At 43.0% G+C, this 22285-nt stretch overlaps 1 protein-coding gene across 1 annotated transcript in view; it reads left to right on the top strand.

The window, feature by feature from the left end:
* The first annotated feature begins 4177 nt into the window (after positions 1-4177).
* LOC113032515 (uncharacterized) overlaps positions 4178-22285 on the top strand; it is a 60753-nt gene continuing 42645 nt past the window's right edge. Inside the window, exon 1 of the mRNA XM_026185471.1 lies at positions 4178-4287. The gene's annotated coding sequence lies outside the window, so the exon portion shown is untranslated. The remainder of the gene's footprint in view (positions 4288-22285) is intronic.

Genomic DNA, 22285 nt, shown 5'->3' with positions numbered 1-22285 from the left:
GCCGCCTCTGCCTCAATTTTATCCCACAACTTAGACATTCACATTACTCACACTCTCATTACACATACATATAGGATCTTGGGGGTGGGCACGATACACGGAATCCAAATTACCATCAGGGTGTACACCTCACCCCTGGTGTCGTTGCCCACCTCTCAATTTTGAATACATGTAGACATTGAGGGCTAGCAGGAGGGACCATGCGCTTACCTGCTGCTCTCTGGCAGCTAGCTCCGTGCCCTCCTGGGTTTTAATTGCACCTTAGAACACACATGCATCAACACTACAATGAGCGGGTGGAGGGAGGTTTGGAGTCTTCTCTCACCCCCGTTCTCTGCGGCCGGATGAAAAAGAGAACTTTCTTCCCCATAATTATCACTTCTTAAAATCTGTAGCAACTTCAAGTCTGTCAGCGTGCTGAGCATGCTCAGAATGTGACAATATATTTTTGTTCAATATTTAATTTCTTTCAGTTGCAATTGTTAAATGAAAAAATATATATATATATTCTTATAATTTAGCAAACTAATTTATCAAAAAAATATATATACATATATCTGTATTAGTTTTAATAAATTAATTTGACACCTGTATTGAAAATACCATATTGTATTCATACAGAATCAGTATGGTATCATTGTTTGTCTGTTCACTGATTGTTGAAGCTAAGAGCTACTTTGATCTGTTTAGATCTAAAGTATCCAAAGTTGAGTTCTAATGTTTCTTCACCCCTGTGTGTGTGATATGTGATTTCCTACATGCTGGCAGAGCAGAGCAGCAGTTTGTGCTCACAGATGGTGACGGTGTGGAGAGACGGTGGTGTTACGTGATGGACAAGTGAGGTCTCGGAAGACGCAGACTGGTCTGCAGTTTATCAAGTGGTTGTACCTACTGCTTATCGTACCCAGGTACTGTCCTTAGCACATGACCATCCATGGTCAGGACATTTGGGGGTTAATAAAACATACACCAGAATTCTGAAACATTTCTTCTGGCCCGGACTGAAATCTGATGTTGTTCAATACTGCCGTACTTGCCATGTATGCCAAATGACCGGCAAGCCAAACCAAGTAATCCCCCCAGCTCCTCTCTGTCCTATCCCAGTAGTAGAGGAGCCATTTCAAAAAGTGATTGTTGACTGTGTGGGGCCTCTACCTAAAGCTAAAACTGGAAACCAGTTTCTGTTGACTGTCATGTGCGTTTCAACCAGGTTTCCCGAGGCAATCCCACTACGGAGAATAACAGCTCAGATTGTTATCAAAGCACTGTTGAGATTCTTTTCAACCTTTGGTCTGCCTAAGGTTGTGCAAACATACCAAGGCACTAACTTTAAGTCTAGAGTGTTTGCCCAAACCCTGAAAACATTAGGCATTGAACACATAACCTCGAGTTCTTACCATCCTGAAAGTCAGGGGGCACTAGAGAGGTTTCATCAGACTTTGAAGTCTATGTTAAGGAAACACTGTTATAGTTCCCTACAGGACTGGGATGAAAGTGTTCCACTTGTTTTATTTGCCTGTCGGGAAGCAACCCAAGAATCTCTGGGATTTAGTCCCTGTGAACTTGTGTTTGGGCGTGAGATGAGGGGTCCTTTGAAGGTTTTTAAAGAAAGGCTAGCTACACCGGTTGACAACGCCAAAAGCCTTCCAGAGTACGTCAAGACACTAAATGACAGGTTGAAGAGGGCTTATTCCTTAACCAGGAAGGTATTAGCCACGTCACAAGCGAAAATGAAGAGACACTTTGATCAGCGGGCTGTTGACCGTTCATTTCTGCCAGGTGACAGAGTGCTCCTTCTCCTTCCGGTGCCCGGCTCCTCTCTCTCCGTTAGGTTCTCTGGTCCTTATGTTGTAGAGAGAAAACTCAGCAAGACTAACTACATTATTCAGACCCCAGATCGCAGACGTCCCACTCGGGTGTGTCATGTCAACATGATGAAGCTGTACAACTCTCGTGAACCTTCAGCTGTACCATCTGTGGCTATGTTTCCGATGGCTTCGGTGACCAAGGTGGAGATTACTCCAGATGAAGATGGGTTGGTGTTACGGGGTGCTGAGCCTCAAAGTGCTCGACTAGGTAATTCTGTGATATTGTCGACCCTAACACAATACCTGTCCCACCTTCCTGCTGAACAGAGTAATGATATTATAACACTCATATCGGGATTTCCATCTCTGTTCAGTGATATCCCGTCTCAAACCACTGTCATAAAACATGATGTGGTGCTGACTAACCCTACACCAATCAAACAGCGCGCTTATCGGGTTAGTCCTGCAAAGAGGGAGATCATAAAACAGGAAGTTGAGTATCTTCTTCAGAATGGATTTGCAGTGCCAAGCTCCAGCTCTTGGAGTTCACCATGTCTCTTAGACACAAAAAAAGATGGAAGCCCAAGATTCTGTACCGACTTCCGAAAGGTGAACTCTGTCACTGTACCAGATGCACATCCCTTACCTCTTATCGATGACTGCATTGATGAAATTGGGCCTGCAAAATACATCACTAAACTCGATATGTTAAAAGGGTATTGGCAAGTGCCTTTGACACAGCAAGCATCTGACATTTCAGCTTTTGTCACTCCTGACCACTTTCTGCAGTATACGGTTATGCCTTTTGGCATGTGCAATGCCCCTGCAACATTTCAGAGACTGGTTAATAAAGTGTTGGGAAACATCCCCAACTGCAGAGCCTACTTGGATGACATCGCTGTGTATAGCAGTGACTGGTCAACCCACATGGCTACATTGAAAGAAGTCTTCATAAGCCTAGAAAATGCATCTCTCACTTTGAACCTTGCCAAATGTGATTTTGCTAGAGGCAGTGTCCTCTACCTTGGCCAGCAAGTTGGTCTAGGAAAAGTGCGCCCTGCAGATGCCAAAGTCACTGCGATTAGGGAGTTCCCCCAACCAACCACCAGGAGAGAACTGCGGCGGTTCCTTGGGATGACAGGATACTACCGACGATTTTGTAAGAATTTCTCTTCTGTTGCTGCCCCCCTCACTGACTTAACCAGCCCCTCAAAGCTGTTTATTTGGTCTGAGAGTTGCCAGCAGGCTTTCGAAAGCCTTAAGGGCTTACTTTGTTGCACCCCTGTTTTGTCTGCTCCTAACTTCTCCTTACCATTCAAACTGGAAATAGATGCCAGCGCAGTTGGGGCGGGAGCGGTGCTTCTCCAGGAGGATACCCAGGGCATTGACCATCCTGTAAGTTACTTCTCTCAGAAGTTTGACAAACACCAGCTCAGGTATTCTACCATTGAAAAGGAGACCCTTGCTTTGTTGTGGGCCTTGCAACATTTTGAAGTCCATACAGAGTCAGGTCAGAGGTCAGTCCAAGTATTCACAGATCACAACCCTTTAGTTTTCCTCTCCAAGATGTATAATCACAACCAGCGGCTTATGCGTTGGTCACTGATTATTCAGAATTATACCCTCAATATCCATCACAAAAAAGGTTCAGAAAACATTGTAGCAGACGCACTCTCCCGTGCTGTTTAGAGAGGTCACCAAACCCTGAGTTTGGTTTTTGAAGGGTGGGGGTGTTACGTGCCAAGGGGTGTGGCTTTGCTTTTGTGCTCTGTTTTGTGTTCTGTTTATCTTTCAGGCGTCAGGCCTCCTCTGATTGGCCAGTTCGAAGTTGATTGGCAGGTGTCTATTGGCTGGTCTGGGCTCACACTCCAAGGAACACTACAAATGAGCCGCTCCCTGGCCAGCTGGGGCTGCTGGCTTCTGCTTTGACAAACATTTGCGAACAGGCTTCTTTATGTTGTGTGTGGTGGGAGGCTGGACAGGTAATGTACCCTATACATTGGTTGTAGAATTTACTCTGTTAGTCACACTAGGTTATGCGGTTGTTGCCACCCTTGTATGTTTTCACTGACTTTTATCGAGTAGCTAGGTAGGCCTTTTGTTTTGCACTTTTCTTTCCGTTAGGCTAGGCCCCGGAAGCTACCGACCTCTTTTTGTTTTATTACTTTCTTTGATTTGGATCAACCGCCCAGTCCTCCTCCCCCCCCACCTCTTCTCTGTTGTTAAGATTGACTGTCCAACCATTAAATTCTGCCTGATACCTAACTGCTCTGTGGTCTTCCTCCTTCATTGATTGTGGTTGTCCAATGTTGCTGTCCCCTGTCTGCCTTTGCCCCCGCCGTGGTGGGGGGGGGGCGACGTAACAGTGGTGTTTCCTCAGAAGAACCAGCAGAGTCACAAAGGACACCAGTCCATCTCACCACCTTGACTTGCTGACTGATGTTCGTCTGCACTGCACAGAGGAAATCAACTGACTGAGGTTTGTCCAGTGACGTGTTATGAAATGTATATTTGTTTTATGCTTACAGATGTTTTTCTTGACAGGGGCTCTGCAGAGGTTAGACAAAGCAGAGAAAACATGTGCTTTACATTTTACTGGGATATTTGTTGCCTGATGTTCAGCAGGAATGGAGAAATAGAATCAAAGGGATATCTTTTTCCTGTTTTTGTAATGATGTAAGTAAATCTTCAATATCATTTATTTGCTTGGTTATATTAGGAGTGTTTCTGAGTGAGGGAGAGAGGAGTCATCATCCAGGTAAAGTGACGTAGATCAGTGGACACACTTGTCTCCCCTTTAAAGGAGACAATCCAAGTCATCCTTAAATGTTAGTGCTTTCAAATACACAAACATTTTTAAAGGACAAAAATGAACATCCAACTTTGACTGTAATACAAAATAAATCTTTGCATGTGTGTTTTCAAACTCTCAGATGGGCAGGATATCAGTCTTGGACTGTCTAACCTGCCGGCGCAGCACTGAATGACCACCACACATGAGCATGTTCCTGCAACATTCAGCAGCTTTGTTCATCTGTGTGCTTCTGCTTTTGGTAAGTAGAGTTACCCAACTCCAGTAACTCTAAACACATCCATCCATTTCTAATGGCCTGGTTACTTCCTGTCAGTTACTTTAGAAACCATGTGGTCACCTGACCTAACACTGTTTCTTCTTCTTCCCCTTAATGCTCAAGTGTCAAATGTCAAACAGCTGGAGAGGAAACTACACCAGTGTACTGGGATGTTTAACCAACACGTGCCAGATGCTGTTCCTTCATGGTGACATCACCAGAGACAGCCCCACCCACCTCAGGACCTCGCCATTGATCATGATCATGATAACAGCGAGCGGAACTAAGACTGTAAAAATCCATGACCAGAATGTTTAGATGCTTTCTAATTATTAATGAATACTGAGTTTTTGTCTCTTTTTTTTTTTTTTTTTCCTCATTTGTTACTAACAAAGTTCACCAAACTCACACAGTTTACATTCTGTATGTTTCCATCTTTACCAGCCACACTATAACTGCATTTAAGAAAATTATCCTTAGAAATCGTTTTTCTCTTTTGTAATTGATGATAATTCAGTGAATATACTGTGCTGCTTCCTTTTATTGCGTCACACATTGCTTTATGTTTTTCAGTGTCCAGTTATTTTTTACTGCTGTTTGAATTCTCTGTATGTTTGACCCTGTAGACTGTTTGATGGACTGCTTGTCTTCCTGTTTGTAACTGCCGCCTGTTTTTTAATAAAGATTTGGATTTCTGACTTCAACACAGCCTCTGCGTGTCCTCCCTTTGTGTCCTCTTCCTCTGTGAATGTGTTGCATGTGTCACAGATTCATTTTATTAACAGCTTTCCCACAGTGAGTTGCATCAGCATTCATTCACAGCACATTGCAGAAGGATTCAGATTAATACAGTGATCTTACAGTCAGAATTATCCTGACAGAGTGCCACTGTAAATGATCTTTCATCAGATAAATTTCAAAGTTCAGTATTTCAAAGCAGGAGTTATGAAGAATTATATTGGAATCAGGACTGTAACAATATGTACTTACAAAGTCAAAGTTTTTTTAATTATGCTAGAATATTGGAAGACAATCAACTTTTAGTGTTTTCCGCATATTAATTATTCTGAAATAGAGACGGTGACCCTAACTGTACAGAAGCACTAAACAACTGACGATCTAACAGACATCATTGGCCTGAGCCGTCATGCACAGTGAGTCTGATCCTTTGCTGTGAGAGTCTGACAAGCATGTTTCTGGTCAGTTTGGAAGAAATAATATCACAATGTTGACCTTTTTTTTTAAAATATTCCTTCTCTTTTACAACATAAACTGTGATCAAAGCTACTTATGTTCACAGCATGTAATAATAGTGACAGTCCAGGGCATTGTGGTCTGTTGAGCTAGGGTTAGGGTTAGCAATTTAGACATATGTAATCAATATTACTCTTGCTGGATATAACAAACACCTAGGAATTTGTATTATAATTTCATTTTCATGAAATATTCATATTCAGTATTGGTCCTTTTATATTATAACCACGTATCCACCCAGGCTCATGGTGGGGCAGGGCTCTGTCCTGGGATGCTTGAGTAAAAGGTAATGTACACCCTGACCAGGTATCCAGTCTGTCAGAATTGTTTTCAATATTTGGTTCAAAAACATGAGTGAAAACAAAAATCCAACTAGGGTTCTTGCATATGATGAATGAAGTCGGTCTTTGACTGTATTGTCCAGCTGATCCATCAAACCCCCAGCAGGTAAACCTTATTCATGACATAACACCGGAACAATGTAAAAAATTAAACAGCAACAGTCTAAATATAAAGTGCATTCTAAACTCCTCTTCAATAAATCATATGCAAAGAGTCTTTCGGGACTGTAAAACGTGAACTACAGAACCCAGAGTCTTCATCATTAAATCTCTGGTTGCTTCATTTTTCTATCCTATATCAGATACTTTAAAGGTTAGGTTAGGTAAACTTGCATTCTCATGGTGAGGCAAAGTGCTTTATGTGTGTGTGTGCGTGCCATGAACGGCTATAAAAGGCCTATAATTAAAGAACAAAGCGGGGTTTGAGTTCGAGTTGCGGCAGACTGTCACTACTTGTAAATGGAACGCAGCCTTCCTACGGCGGACAGCTAATAACAGGAATCGGACGCGGTCCACCCAAGTCCACCACCATAGCAACCATAGCAACCTTAAAAACATATTCTGTCTTCATAACTATCAAACACGTGAAATGATTTGCAAAGTGTGAAAGTGTTACAGTTGCAGAGAGCTATGGCGGTATCTTTGGAAGCTGTTTACATAGCTAATAATATATGATGTAACTATGGAGACAGTCAGTCACGTGAGCTAGCGGTGCATGTTTACTACAGTGAATAAGGTGATTGCGTCCACACACTGCAGAGGGTAAAGACATTACTTCAATATTGTTTTATATTGATATATATTTGCCTTCTGTTGACCATCACCTCAGGTTCACCATTACAGTTTCAGCATACAGATGCACACCGTCTAAATATGAACACATTCAAAAACTCATGTCTCAGAAATAAGCACAGCTGTTCATGGTAAATGGACTAGTTCTTATATAGCGCTTTTCCACTCTTCTGAGCACTCAAAGCGCTTTACACAACTTGTGCATTCACCCATTCACACCCATTCGCACAAGCACAACTGACATTCACACACATTCATACTCCGATGAATGCATCGGAGAGCAATTTCGGGTTAGTATCTTGCCCAAGGATATTTGGCATGCAGACTAGGGGAAGCCGGGAATCGAACCACCAACCTTCCGATCAGTAGATGACCTGCTCTACCACCTGAGCTACAGCCACCCAATATGTTGTCATTAGAGTTTTATTTGTAAGAAAATTATGAACTTTATATTGTGTATCAAATAAAAGAACATTTCACAACTCTGAGTCAACAGAAACAGGAAACAGAAATGTCTCTAATGTAGACATGTACAGTGTAGTGTAAGCATTAAAAGATCATAAAGGAAACACTAACATTTATGTGAAACTAATTGTAATAAAAAAATGAACAGGTGGTTTATAGTTGTAAAAGAAAGAATCTGAAAACAACACTTTTTTGGTCTAAATGATCAAAGTAGAAAACAGAACTGATGTTCAAAAACAAACCATAGCTGCACTAATATTACACATCTCCATTGTTGTGGTGAACAGACATGTTGCTTTTAAAACCACATGCAGTGTGTGACCGTGACTGTTCACTGAGACCATGAACGCCACTTTGCTGAAGCATTCTTCTTCTTCTTCTTCTTGCCATTAAATTGGAAGCAGAAGGAGCATGAGGTGCTTTGATCTACTGAAAGGAAAAAGCAGAACATCTGAGCTGAAACCAGTCAGCTGAAATCATTAAGACAGGAACAAATTCAATGCAGTGTCTCAGGTGGCTTAGCCTGTTACAACTGTTGATGCACTTTGAATCACCTTGTTGTTGAATTGTGCTATACAAATAAACTTGCCTTGCCTTGCCTACAAGCTAAATACAGTTAACACACAGTGTCAGGGAGCTCCAGTGTGGGAACTAGTGGCTTTAGGTTTGTAGTCATTTAACTTTCATCCATTCATTCATTTAATTCAGGAGGAAGAAATGTCAGGTTGATGCAGGCTGGTTACATGCATTTGGTCCCATGCTGTCTTTAACTAAATGACTTGGTTCACTTTATGGCTGGGCTGTATGTGGGGTTATATCATGTTATTTGGGCAGGAGTACCTCTCCTCTGTTAGACTTAGAAAGTTTCTCCATAAGTAGAGTTTCTAACTCTTATAGCACATCTGTGGCTGACAGCTTTTTGGTGGCTCTTTTTACCCCACACTGGTTGTGAGTGTGTAAATACCAATAGTTCTTTTGGGTTGCAGTTAACTAGGCAGGAAAGGGTGGGTCTGCCATGACTAGATGTATAACAATTATCTGGGATACATAAATTTCATAATGCATGCATATATCTCTATAAACCTGGCCTGAGGGCTGCCATTTTTTACATTCAGTTATTTCTCTGTTGGAACTAAATAATGAATGTCTTACTGTTAAACTGACACTGATCAGTGTAAATGGCTCATTGGGACACAGAAACCTTTAAATTAAACCCTATCACCTGATGTCTGTGAAGGTTCTCAGTCATCCAGGTCATCGTAGTCAAAGGAGCTTGCAAAGAAAAGCGTCTGGACTTCTTTAAGTTGCTTGAAGACGTTTCACCTCTCATCCGAGAAGCTTCTTCAGTTCTAAGGTCAAATGGTGGAGAGTCCCAGATATAAACCTAGTGGGAGTGACCCCCCACAGAGGGACAAAAGGACCCCCTGATGATCCTCTAATCGCCTGAGCCAAGGTGGGAAACTGGGCGTGGGTCCCAATCAGCCAGAGTTTCGGGTGTGTTCATTGTGAAACCTGGCCCAACCTTATGCGAATTCCTGAGATCAGATGATAAGGTGGGGCCAGGTTTCACAAATCAGAGATGAGATTCTGAGGCCACCAAAGCGAAAGCCCTCCGCCACTTGGCTGCACCTAGAAATCCTGTCCATAAAAATTATGAACAGAACCGGAGACAAAGGGCAGCCCTGGCGGAGCCCATCACCCACCGGGAACGAGTCCGACTTATTGCCGGCAATGCGAACCAAGCTCTTGCAACGGTTGTATAGGGATCGAATGGCCCGTAGCAATGGGCCAGACACCCCATACTCCCGCAACACCTCCCACAGGACACCCCAAGGGACACGGTCGAATGCCTTCTCCAAGTCCACAAAACACATGTAGACTGGTTGGGCAAACTCCCATGCACCCTCAAGTATCCTGGAGAGGATAAAGAGCTGGTCCAGTGTTCCGCTACCAGGACGAAAACCGCATTGTTCCTCCTGTATCCGAGGTCCGACTAGCGGACAAACTCTCCTTTCCAGCACCCTGGCATAGACTTTCCCAGGGAGGCTGAGGAGTGTGATCCCCCTGTAGTTGGAACACACCCTCCGGTCCCCCTTCTTAAAGATGGGGACCACCACCCCGGTCTGCCAGTCCACAGGTACTGCCCCTGATCTCCATGCAACATTGCAGAGGCGTGTCAACCAGGACAGCCCTACAACGTCCAGAGCCTTCAGGAATTCGGGGCGGACCTCATCAACACCAGGGGCTCTGCCACCAAGGAGTTGTTTAACTGCCTCAGTGACCTCGCCCCCGGAAATTGGCGGGTCATTCCCCTCATCCCCAGACTCTGCTTCCTCCTCGGAAGACATGTCAGTGGGATTAAGGAGGTCCTCGAGGTATTCCTTCCACCGCCTGACAATTTTCTCAGTCGACGTCAGCAGCGCTCCGCCAGCACTATACACAGTGCAGGTAGAGCACCGCTTTCCCCTCCTGAGACGCCTGACGGTTTGCCAGAATCTCCTCGAGGTAGTCCGAAAGTCTTTTTCCATGGCCTCTCCGAACTCCTCCCACACCCGAGTTTTTGCTTCAGCCACTGCCCGAGCCGCATTCCGCTTGGCCTGTCGATACCTGTCGGCTGCCTCCGGAGTCCCACAGGCTAACCAAGCCCGATAGGACTCCTTCTTCAGCCTGGTGGCTCCCTTCATCTCTGGTGTCCACCATTTGGTTCGGGGATTACCACCACGGCAGGCACCAACCACCTTGCGGCCGCAGCTCAATGCAGCAGCTTCGGCAATGGAGACGCTGAACATGGTCCATTCGGACTCAATGTCCCCAGTCTCCCTCTGAATGCTGTTGAAGCTCTGCCGGAGGTGTGCGTTGAAGATCTCGCGGACTGGGGCCTCTGCTAGACGTTCCCAGCACACCCTCACTACGCGTTTAGGTGCACCAGGTCTGTCCAGCGTCCTCCCCCGCCACCTGATCCAACTCACCACCAGGTGGTGATCAGTTGACAGCTCAGCCCCTCTCTTTACCCGAGTGTCCAGAACATATGGTCGCAGGTCTGCTGATACGATTACAAAATCGATCATCGACCTACGGCCTAGAGCGTCCTGGTGCCACGTGCACTTATGGACACTCTTATGTTCGAACAGGATGTTCGTTATGGCCAAACTGTGATTAGCACAGAAGTCCAATAACAAAGCACCGCTCGGGTTCAGATCAGGGAGGCCGTTCCTCCCAATCACGCCCCTCAAGGTCTCGCTGTCGTTACCCACATGAGCATTGAAGTCTCCCAGCAGGACAACAGAGTCTCCAGGTGGAGCACCCTCCAGCAGTCAGGACCCATTCCCCGACCCTAAGGCACAGGGAACAAACCCTCTCGTCCACCGGGAAAAACCCCAACGTACCGGCAGCAAGCCGAGGGGATATTAGAATACCCACCCCAGCCCGCCGCCTCACACCAGGGGCAACTCCAGACTGAGACAGACTCCAGCCCCTCTCCAGGGGACTGGTTCCAGAGCCCAAGCCATGTGTAGAAGTGAGCCCGACTATATCTAGCCGGTACCTCTCAACCTCACGCACTAACTCAGGCTCCTTCCCCACCAGACAGGTGACATTCCATGTCCCTATTGCCAGTCTTGGCAGCCGGGGGTCAGTCCGCCAGGGCCTCCACTCCTGGCCGCCACCCGGCACACAATGCACCCGACCCCTATGGCTCCTCCTGCGGGTGGTGGGACTGCGGGAGGATGGGCCCATGTCTCCTCTTCGGGCTGTGCCTCTTTAGGCCCGGCCACCAGACGCTCGCCCTCGGGCACCCTCCCCGGGCCTGGCTCCAGGGCGGGGCCCCGGTAACCCTATCCCGGGCAGGGTAAACTGTTCCCTCGGTATCCTTTTCATAAGGGTCTTCTGAATCGCTCTTTGTCTGGTCCCTCACCCAGGGCCAATTTGCCATGAGAGACCCTACCAGGAGGACAAAGCCCCCAGACAACATAGCCCCTGGGATCCCTGGGACACACAAACCCCTCCACCACGATAAGGTAGCGATTCAAGGAGGATCGCTACCTTATCGTGGTAATAAGTAATAATTTTATAATTATTACTTATATTTTGATTAGATACCTTGAGTTTGTAAATGATGAGATTACATAATTGGAATACAATGTATCCAATTCAAGGTCGCGGGAGGATGAAGCCTATCCCAGCTGATACAGGACAAAGACAGGACAGGCTGCCAGTTTATTGCAGGGCTAACACAATATGTGTAACAGAATATCCACTTAAATGTTTGACATTTCTTATAATAATCATAATTATGACTATTATTTAAAGGTTTCTTTATAAATACATTTTGATTTTTTATAACCCCTAAAATATAAACCTGAGCTGTTTCAGATTCTGACCTCTGACCTCACTGCAGCTCCTTCTTGGAAGTATGTCTGCTTCTTGTCTACCCCCCTGTGTTGACCGCCTGCCCTTGATATCACGTACTGTACCTGAGGAACAAAAAAGGACAAACACTTGCCTTCATTTAAGAAGTACATTCATACTGAGGTAATCTATGGAAACACACTAGTTCACCCTTTGGGAGAAATCAGTTCCTGTGAGACATTTCTGTAAATGAACATCATGTGGAGAATGAACGAAATGAGTTCTTCAGGTGACTCAGCAGTCCCCCACTGACAAATGAAATCTAGTTAAACTATTAAGCATCTTTGCTCTTCTGAAATCTGTGTTAAACAACAACAAACATAAATTAGTAACAAAAATACAGCTGAGTAGAGGCTTTACAAACCACCAGCAGCCATAATGCTAAATTTTAATCTTCAAATGTTTCTGAGCCGTCTTCAACCTGCTTTTAACACATTAAAGTCCCATAGTCAATGCAGCCTGACTCAATCCTAGATGTACACACACACACAGAGACACAGAGGTGCCGTTTAAAGTTTAGTGTTAACCTGAGTCACTGACCATTTGCAGTATTACAGAGTCTGGCAGTCTTTGCATGATGTCCACGTCACTGTACGTTTCTAGCTGACTCTCAGGTGTGACAGGTGTGCCAGCAGGAAAGAGTAATAATAACCTGCATCCTGAGGTTTGTCATGCAGGATTAAAGGAGCCAGGCTTTGTTCACACAGCTAGGATTGTATTTTACACTGACCCTGGGTCAGTATAAGTATCATACAGTTTAAACGAAGCACTGAAACTTGCACATATTTATTATAGATGCACTGAAGCTAATCGAGATATTTGCTGTCAATCTGTGGCTGCGATTAATCACTTTACTGGAAACTTTATTAACTAGTAACTTCATCAGTCATGACAGAAGCTAATATTTCTGTGCTAACATTGTTTAACCAGTAACAGCTTTCCTCCAATATAAGCTAACGTTTACACCGTAACTTTAAGCTAGCACCATAAAGACGGTAAAACACGTAATAATATCTACAAATGCATCTTAAAGCTGTTATATTAGCAGTCGGTGTATTACTAACATAACCACATTAACATTATTGACACTAGCTGACTTTTAATAGTCATTCTATAAATGCTGTCCGTTTAAACGGTCTTACCTGTACACACTGCATATCCACCGGATTCCAGCCAGAGTGGATTCTGGAGTCTTCCCACGCTCCTGTTAGTGATCCTCCATCTGGATGGATGAGAACAACCTTCTGAACAATCTAGCAGGAGATGGCCCATATCTATGGGACTGATTTGTGCTAATAACACCCATTGTATGGACTGATAACAGCCGAAGCGGGTGAATAAAGTCACCCAGTCGCTAGCTGTGCCATTACCCAGTATCACCACTCCCTCCATAAATGCAATAAACGATACAAAAGTAATAGCCTATAATTAATTTCTCTGCTGTTTCTCAGGTAGTTGCTTACATTATATAATTTATTGTGTTATGTATACGTCACTACAATGTGATTTTGGAAATGTATAAATATACGGACAACAGGCTCTTCCGTGGCAATCTCTTGTCGTCAATAAGCAACGTTTAGGGAGCTCTATAGTATTCAATGAGAGGACCCTGCACGTAAATACTCGACGCGAGGGGGGTACCCTTCGCGTCCATAAGTGAAGCAGAGGGAGCCTGACCATGCATCACACGTTTGACGAGTTGGGAGTGAGAACGTGTTGAATAATCAGGCCCCATCTTATCTTAATGACCTTGTAGTACCATATCACCCTAGCACTTCGCTCTGTAGAACTACTTGTTGTTCCTAGAGTATTTAACCCTGGAGAACCCATGGGGTCAAATTTGACCCCATGGTTTCCCTAGTAAACCAATGGGGTCGGATCTGACCCCATGGGTTCTCCAGGGTTAAAAGTAGAATGGGAGGGAGAGCCTTCAGTTTTCAGGCCCCTCTTCTGTGGAACCAGCTTCCAGTTTGGATTCGGGAGACAGACACTATCTCTACTTTTAAGATTAGGCTTAAAACTTTCCTTTTTGCTAAAGCATATAGTTAGGGCTGGACCAGGTGACCCTGAATCCTCCCTTAGTTGTGCTGCAATAAACGTAGGCTGCCGGGGATTCCCATGATGCATTGAGTTTTTCCTTTCCAGTCACCTTTCTCACTCACTATGTGTTAATAGACCTCTCTGCAGTGAATCACATCTGTTATTAACCTCTGTCTCTCTTCCACAGCATGTCTTTTATCTTGTCTTCCTTCTCTCACCCCAACCGGTTGCAGCAGATGGCCGCCCCTCCCTAAGCCTGGTTCCTTCCCACTGTCACTAAGCACTTAAGTGCTTGCTCATAGGGGGTCATATGATTGTTGGGTTTTTCTCTGTATCTATGAAACGCCGTGAGGTGACTTTTGTTGTGATTTGGTGCTATATGAATTGAATTGAATTGAATAGAATTGAATTTTCTCCTTTCTGACTGCACAGAAAATGAGAGAGCGATGTACTGCAATTCTTTCTCTTTATACTTTAGTTATACACATTTCAAACTTATTTGCCTTATTAAAATCTTTTTTTATGGTTGGATTAGCAACCTAATTAAGATTTAAATCTCCATACATAAAATAATTTAATTAATCAGAATCCAAAATATTAAATTAGTGAATAAGTAATTATTTTTAGCTTTCACATTTCAGTACACTGGCTTTTGAAATATGCTTTTACACTATAATAACTTTGTTACTCTCCTCTGTTCCTGCTGCTCAAAGAAAAACAGTGTTCGTCAAAAGCCATTCACTTTGGAAATTTTGTATCTGCAAGAAGAAAAGTACCTGCCTGTCCACTCTTCACCACTACACCACTCACTTTTCTGGAAGATTACTTGTCTTCAAAAACACGGTGGATGCCTGGCTTTGGTTTGTTAAAAAGATACAAAGCATTTATCTTATGCTGCCTTTAATATTGTCATGATCCTGGGTCCTTTTGACCCAGCGTTTTGTGTTTTCTCTTCGTGATTGTGGTTCTGTTCTTTCTCTGGTTAGTGTTTACTCTGTTCTGCCCGTGTGTTCCTGTATCTAGTCCGCGTTTCTTAGTTTGTGTCTTTTCTTGTGTAAGTTCCTGTTTTATTGTGAAGGTCTGTGTCTTATGTGAGTGTTTTCAGTTTGCGTCCCTAGTCTCGTCATGTTAATCACTCCCAGCTGTGTTCCCACCTGTATGTAATCTCCCTGTGTTCTCTGAGTGTATTTAAGTTGTGTCTTCTGTCATAGTAATTGCTGGTTCGTCTGTGTTGTTTCCCCTCGGTCTCCCTGCGTCTCTCCGTATGTATTTCCCCGGACCTCCCTGCATCTTCGTTTCTGGTTTGTCTTATTAGTTTACCCAGTTTAGGTTTCTAGTTTCATGTTTTGCCACCCTTGCTGTTTGTATTGACCCACTATTCCCCCCCCCCCCCTCTTTCTTAAATAGATAACTATCATATCTGATATCATATCTCACAGTACAATAATATTGAATGGGTTGCATTGTTGTATTTTGTCATGTTTCTCAGGTCTTTGTCTGAATTTCTACGAATATTATTGCTAAGGATTGTCTTATTGCATTGGAGTCACACTGGGTTAAATATGTACACTTGGGTTTTAAGGGGTATTTATTATTTTCTTCTTTTTTTTGGGTTGTATGGAAGCCCCAAACGCAATTTCATTGTTCTTGACAATGACAATAAATAAATAAATACTAAATACTAAATACTAAACACTCACCTGCACCAGAACTGCCGCCCTTTTGGTCCTTACTACAAATCCACACGGCTTGCCCCGCAAACCGTGACAAATATTGTTCAGCATGACCTTTTTGGTGATGGTGGGATGCACAGACCTCTACAGACTAGGCAACATCACCCTGACTACCATTAGTAATTGGGATTCTTGAATACTTTGTCAGACCCTGAGCTGGTACAGTGGGTATTCGGTTCCCCCTGGTGCACAGTGATGCCCTGCTTCATGTGGCAAGGGTGTGCAAAGAGGTCATGGACGATGGAGGGATTGATACCACCCATGCTCACTTGACCTAAATCAATTTTGGGTCCTGCAATGAATCGGCCTTGTGTGTACGCTGATAATTTTCAATTACGTCAAACGACATGGCATCTTCATCACCCGTAACATATTACAGAGTCCATATTAGTATAAATATTCATTATTAGATTTTTTTCAAATGTTCCTTTAATTTCTTTGAGCAGTATATGTTATACTCTTTGAATGGATTGCGATTTAAAGAAAGGCCAGATGATTGAAAAACTGTAGAGTTAAGTTTCTGAGGCAAAGAGACAGTAAGTTAATCTCCTGCCAGATATGTTCGTCTTCCCCATGTTGACTGAAACATGTATGATATTTCCAACCTTTGTCCAGCATTTAGAAGGTCAATAATAATAATGTAATATCTTTAAATGTCTCCCTCTAACTCTCTGCCTGTGTGCTTCTCTAAGCACTTCTTCCCTTCTCTCTGTCAGTGTCATTTTCCCTCTGCTTTACTCCTTCATTGAAATCAGAACTCAGTACTAGTGGGCTATTCATTAGGAGAAGTTGCTTTTTAGCCTCACAGTAAAGCTGTTTCATTAAAGGTCATGAAGAAATGCGACTCAGTGATTATCTGACTCTTCAGGCAAAAATTGGGCTTTAGTCCTTTTCATTTCTAGTGGATCCATTTGTCTCCACTAGTGACTAGGCAATACTCCAGGATATTCACTTCAAATTGACCTGAATGTGTTTACTAGTACACCAGGGAAATTGGAGTGTTAGATTATCGAATAGGTAGAAACAGATACAGATTTACCACACATATACAGTGGGGCAAAAAAGTATTTAGTCAGCCACCGATTGTGCAAGTTCCCCCACTTAAAATGATGACAGAGGTCAGTAATTTGCACCAGAGGTACACTTCAACTGTGAGAGACAGAATGTGAAAAAAAGAATCCATGAATTCACATGGTAGGATTTGTAAAGAATTTATTCGTAAATCAGGGTGGAAAATAAGTATTTGGTCACCTCAAACAAGGAAAATCTCTGGCTCTCACAGACCTGTAACGTCTTCTGTAAGAAGCTTTTCTGTCCCCCACTCGTTACCTGTATGAATGGCACCTGTTTGAACTCATCATCTGTATAAAAGACACCTGTCCACAGCCTCAAACAGTCAGACTCCAAACTCCGCCATGGCCAAGACCAAAGAGCTTTCGAAGGACACCAGGAAAAGTATTGTAGACCTGCACCAGACTGGGAAGAGTGAATCTACAATAGGCAAGCAGCTTGGTGTGAAAAAATCAACTGTGGGAGCAATCATCAGAAAATGGAAGACATACAAGACCACTGATAAAGTAAAAAAGGTCACCATCAGTAACACACTGCAACGGCAGGGAATCAAATTCCGCAGTGCCAGACGTGTTCCGCTGCTGAAGCCAGTGCATGTCCAGGCCCGTCTGAAGTTTGCCAGAGAGCACATGGATGATACAGCAGAGGATTGGGAGAATGTCATGTGGTCAGATGAAACCAAAGTAGAACTTTTTGGTATAAACTCAACTCGTCGTGTTTGGAGGAAGAAGAATACTGAGTTGCATCCCAAGAACACCATACCTACTGTGAAGCATGGGGGTGGAAACATCATGCTATGGGGCTGTTTTTCTGCCAAGGGGACAGGACGACTGATCCGTGTTAAGGACAGAATGAATGGGGCCATGTATCGTGAGATTTTGAGCCAAAACCTCCTTCCATCAGTGAGAACTTTGAAGATGAAACGAGGCTGGGTCGTCCAACATGACAATGATCCAAAACACACCGCCCGGGCAACAAAGGAGTGGCTCCGTAAGAAGCATTTGAAAGTCCTGGAGTGGCCTAGCCAGTCTCCAGACCTCAACCCCATAGAAAATCTGTGGTGGGAGTTGAAAGTCCGTGTTGCTCGGCAACAGCCCCAAAACATCACTGCTCTCGAGAAGATCTGCATGGAGGAATGGGCCAAAATACCAGCTACTGTGTGTGCAAACCTGGTAAAGACCTATAGTAAACGTTTGACCTCTGTTATTGCCAACAAAGGTTATGTTACAAAGTATTGAGTTGTATTTTTGTTATTGACCAAATACTTATTTTCCACCCTGATTTACGAATAAATTCTTTACAAATCCTACCATATGGATTCATGGATTTTTTTTTTCACATTCTGTCTCTCACAGTTGAAGTGTACCTCTGGTGCAAATTACTGACCTCTGTCATCATTTTAGGTGGGGGAACTTGCACAATCGGTGGCTGACTAAATACTTTTTTGCCCCACTGTAGTCTCTTTGTTGAACTCCAGATATCAACCACATACAAATGATCCAGGCAACATGTATGTCATAGTAATGGCATTTTGGGTCCTTTGGCGGAGGGGGGGTCACTGAAATACTTGGAAATTCAAATGTCCAACCCTGTTATAAATGCTTTTCATGTTGCAAAGCAACATTGCCATATTATAGATGCCATGCTGTGTCCTTTGGTAATGTAGTCTTATCTTTGTTTAATGGCTGGGAAAACCAGTTGGATCACTTCAGAGAAAAGGGAAGGAAGGCCAGTTTGGTGAAGGTTTCATGTCTCATTCTTACAATTTGGCCTTCAAAACCATTGACAATTGTCTTTTTCCTGGCAAAAGTCCCAAGCTGCTTATTCTGGATTTGTCACAAGAGAAAACAACAAGAAAAAGAAACATGGAGCACCGAAATTCAGACTTTGCAGTTAAGGTCTTCAGCAGATTTTCAGTGAGGGTGCAGTAACCAGGGCACGTTACACACATGCACACGCACGCACGCACGCACGCACGCACACACACACACACACCTACCTTAGAATTGCTCTAGCCAGTGCTTTATGACAATATTGGCCCTGTGCTCTTGTGCTCTCAGAGTCACCATTAATGCACAGTAATCCAACTTTAAAAATACATCTTCCAAACTGACCCTGGAGATTTTCAGTTAGGTTTCATCCATCATTTCCAAGCCTATAAGTGATTGCCTAGAGCTGCTCACCTGCTCCCCAGGCGCTGCATTGGTGGCTGCCCACTGGGTGAATGGGTTAAATGCAGAGGAACTATTTCCCTATGGGGACTAACACATACACACACACTAGAGTCCTCACAAATAATCTCAAGACTTTTTATGGGGATTTTGATTTGTTGTAAATATGATCCTTTGATATCAGTCTCATTCAGACCAGGATATGCTGAGACAATGAAAGAATGTCAGATCAAAAAATATGAATTTCCGGTGCCTATTGGGGTCTTGTGGATGGTCTTATGTGGGTAGGACCAACTGGAAACTAAACGTGTGTTTAGTTTTGACCATAAATATTCAGTATGGGAAAGTAATGAGAACTAACTCTTTGCTAATGTTGAGAAATCAGTTTTACCCCGGTTCTTTTATTCGTCGAAACTTCCAGAGACGGCACCGGAACTCAGTAGTCATTTCACAAAAACTTTATTCATCTTTATTCATCTTCATTTAAGCATGCACCTCTAGAAGGGAAGACGAGGCCAGTGTCCCTCTGCAAAAATCTTCACCCCTTTGTTAGTTACAGCCAGCTTTATAGAAGTGACCCCATCATAAAACCCCCCACGGTGTGCTGCAAACTCTGTGTCTGTGTCTATGTGAGTGCTCGTGTGTGCGTGTGTGCGCATACCTGTGTGTATGTGTGTGCACATGAGTGAGTGTGCGTGTGGATGTGTGTGCATAACAGTTAAAACACTGTGGGTGTAGGTGACTCCCTAGAGGTCAAAAAACCCCTCTCACTTCCAGACCACAGTTACAAATGTTGAGACCCCCACCCAAACATCCTCTGGGGAATTTCCACTCAGTGGGGGAGGTCTACAATCTACTCCTACAATCAACCTTTATTATAGTGAGGGCAGTGTCAGTGTCTCTCCAAAAGTTCTACATTATATTTTAACACATTTCTAAACTCTAAATCAGCTAAATATTCTACACTAAGCACTACAAAAAGGCACATAATAGCAAACCTGTCAGAACTGAAATACTAAAATAGTGAGAAAAGCTCAATATGTAGTGTTGACAGACGGATAGACTTAAGGTTCCACTACAATGTAGAACACTTTGGATCTAGACGTTAAAAATTATTGACTAATTAGCTTAGTTCACTAAAAATGTATGTACTCTCTTAGTTATTTTATAGTATAACAAGGGCTTGAGCACCATTTCACATCACAAAATCAGTTAAATAGCTGCAAGTTCTGTACTGTGTTATTGTGTCTAGGTGAAGTAGTTGGAGAGCTGTGTGTGTGTTGTTGCATGGTATATGTATGCACACATCTCCCTAATGTAAAATGGCTTTTGTTTTGTCTTTATTCTTCAGCTGGTCAACTTGAGGTAATGTGTGGGTATATGTATACCTGTATTCCTCATGTTATAGGCACATCTATTAACAAACTGCTATTCTGGGGACTCAACTAACCATTTGGGACAAAAAAGTGGTTGTTATTTTTAATTAAAAAACACACACACAAAGAAAGTGTTTTATAGTAATCATGGTTGTTCGTTGTTCTTTAGTATTTCAATTCAATTCAATTCAATTTTATTTATATAGCGCCAAATCACAACAAAAGTCGCCTCCAGGCGCAGTCTGAGAATATGCTGTCTATACTATGTGTGTGTATGTGTGTGCACGTGCTTCAGTACTGGAGCCCAAATCCAAGGCAGTCTCACAGGTCTCCATGAAGTGCTGAATACAACAGGCTGATACACTGCCTCTATTGCTATCACTACAAAGAGGATATACAGATACAGATTCAGGACTAACCATGAGGCCCCTTCTGTATATAGATGACTCACTGATCAACCACCTGTGTTGGAGGTTACTCAAGAAAAGCAATATATAAGACATTACTCATTACTGCATTATTAGGTAATGCTGTATTGCAGTAATGCAAATTCACTTTGGCAGTATTATTAGGAGGCATACACTACATTCTAATTGTTATGCAGATGATACCCAACTTCATCTATCCATGACGCCAGATAACACACACTACTTAAACTACTAGACTGTCTTAAAGACATACAAGCCTGGATAACTTATAATTTCCTCTTTCTGAATTCATATAAAACTAATGTTATTGTACTTAACCCTAATAATCGTAGAAATGCGGTAACTATCAGATACTTAGTCTGGATTGCACTACCTTGGCTTCCAGCAACCCTGAGAAGAATCTTGGGGAATAAGGTCCAAGACATCAGCAGATCATTTTCAGTGGTCATTTGTCTTTTGATTTATTTCATTTTTCCATTGACTAGTCCCATTTTTTATGATTTTTTTACAGCTGTCTGTAGAAGTGTTATGGTCTAACCTGTAGTGACAGAAGTGAAAAAAAACCCAGTAGATTTATTTGATTAGATTTTCAAGATTATTTGTAACTTCAACTAGACATTACTTTTTCAGCTTCCTTAGTGTTGGTGATGACTCAACATGCAGTTCATTGTGCTGTACTGATTGTCTCAATATTTCTAAGTGCTGGGAGTATATTAGGTACATTATTGTTATTAGTAGTATTATTGTTTTTGTTGTTGTTACTTTATTGACAATCACCTTAGATTTTCTTCATTTGATTTGTGCCAGCACATAAGAGATGTGCTCTTATTCACATTCTAATTCAAACCAATCACACCTCTGCCAAATAATTATGGTTGCGCCCCCAGCTCTACCTCAATTTCGTTGCTCCCTAGGGTTTTTTTCTGAGATTTCTCTGGCATCCATAAGTGTCAGCTTCACAATCTGTAAGAAACCCTTAACTTATGAGAATCAGTTAACTCTGCAGGTGTTTACATGGCCAAAAATCTATTTTTAACTTGTTAACTTGTCCTGTCTGCCTGCTCAGAGAATATACACATAGCCCTTGCATCATGTTGTGTTTGCCAGGTTGTGAGGACAGATGGGTTGAACAGTGTGTAGATTGTGAGTGTATGCTGTGTTTTAGATAATCTGTCAGCTTGGCTTAAAACACACAAATTTATAAATGCTTGTATTGCAATCATTGCAAATAAAGCCTGAGAGTGATGTAAGCTGCATGATTTTACCAGGACACATATCAAAACTAGAGGGTGTTAGGAGATGCCTGTACAGCAGGTACAGTATGATAA

The sequence above is a fragment of the Astatotilapia calliptera genome, chromosome 2 (genome assembly GCF_900246225.1).
Source record: "Astatotilapia calliptera chromosome 2, fAstCal1.2, whole genome shotgun sequence".
In the NCBI taxonomy this organism is placed as follows: Eukaryota; Metazoa; Chordata; class Actinopteri; order Cichliformes; family Cichlidae; genus Astatotilapia; species Astatotilapia calliptera.
This window is presented reverse-complemented; position numbering and strand designations above follow the sequence as displayed.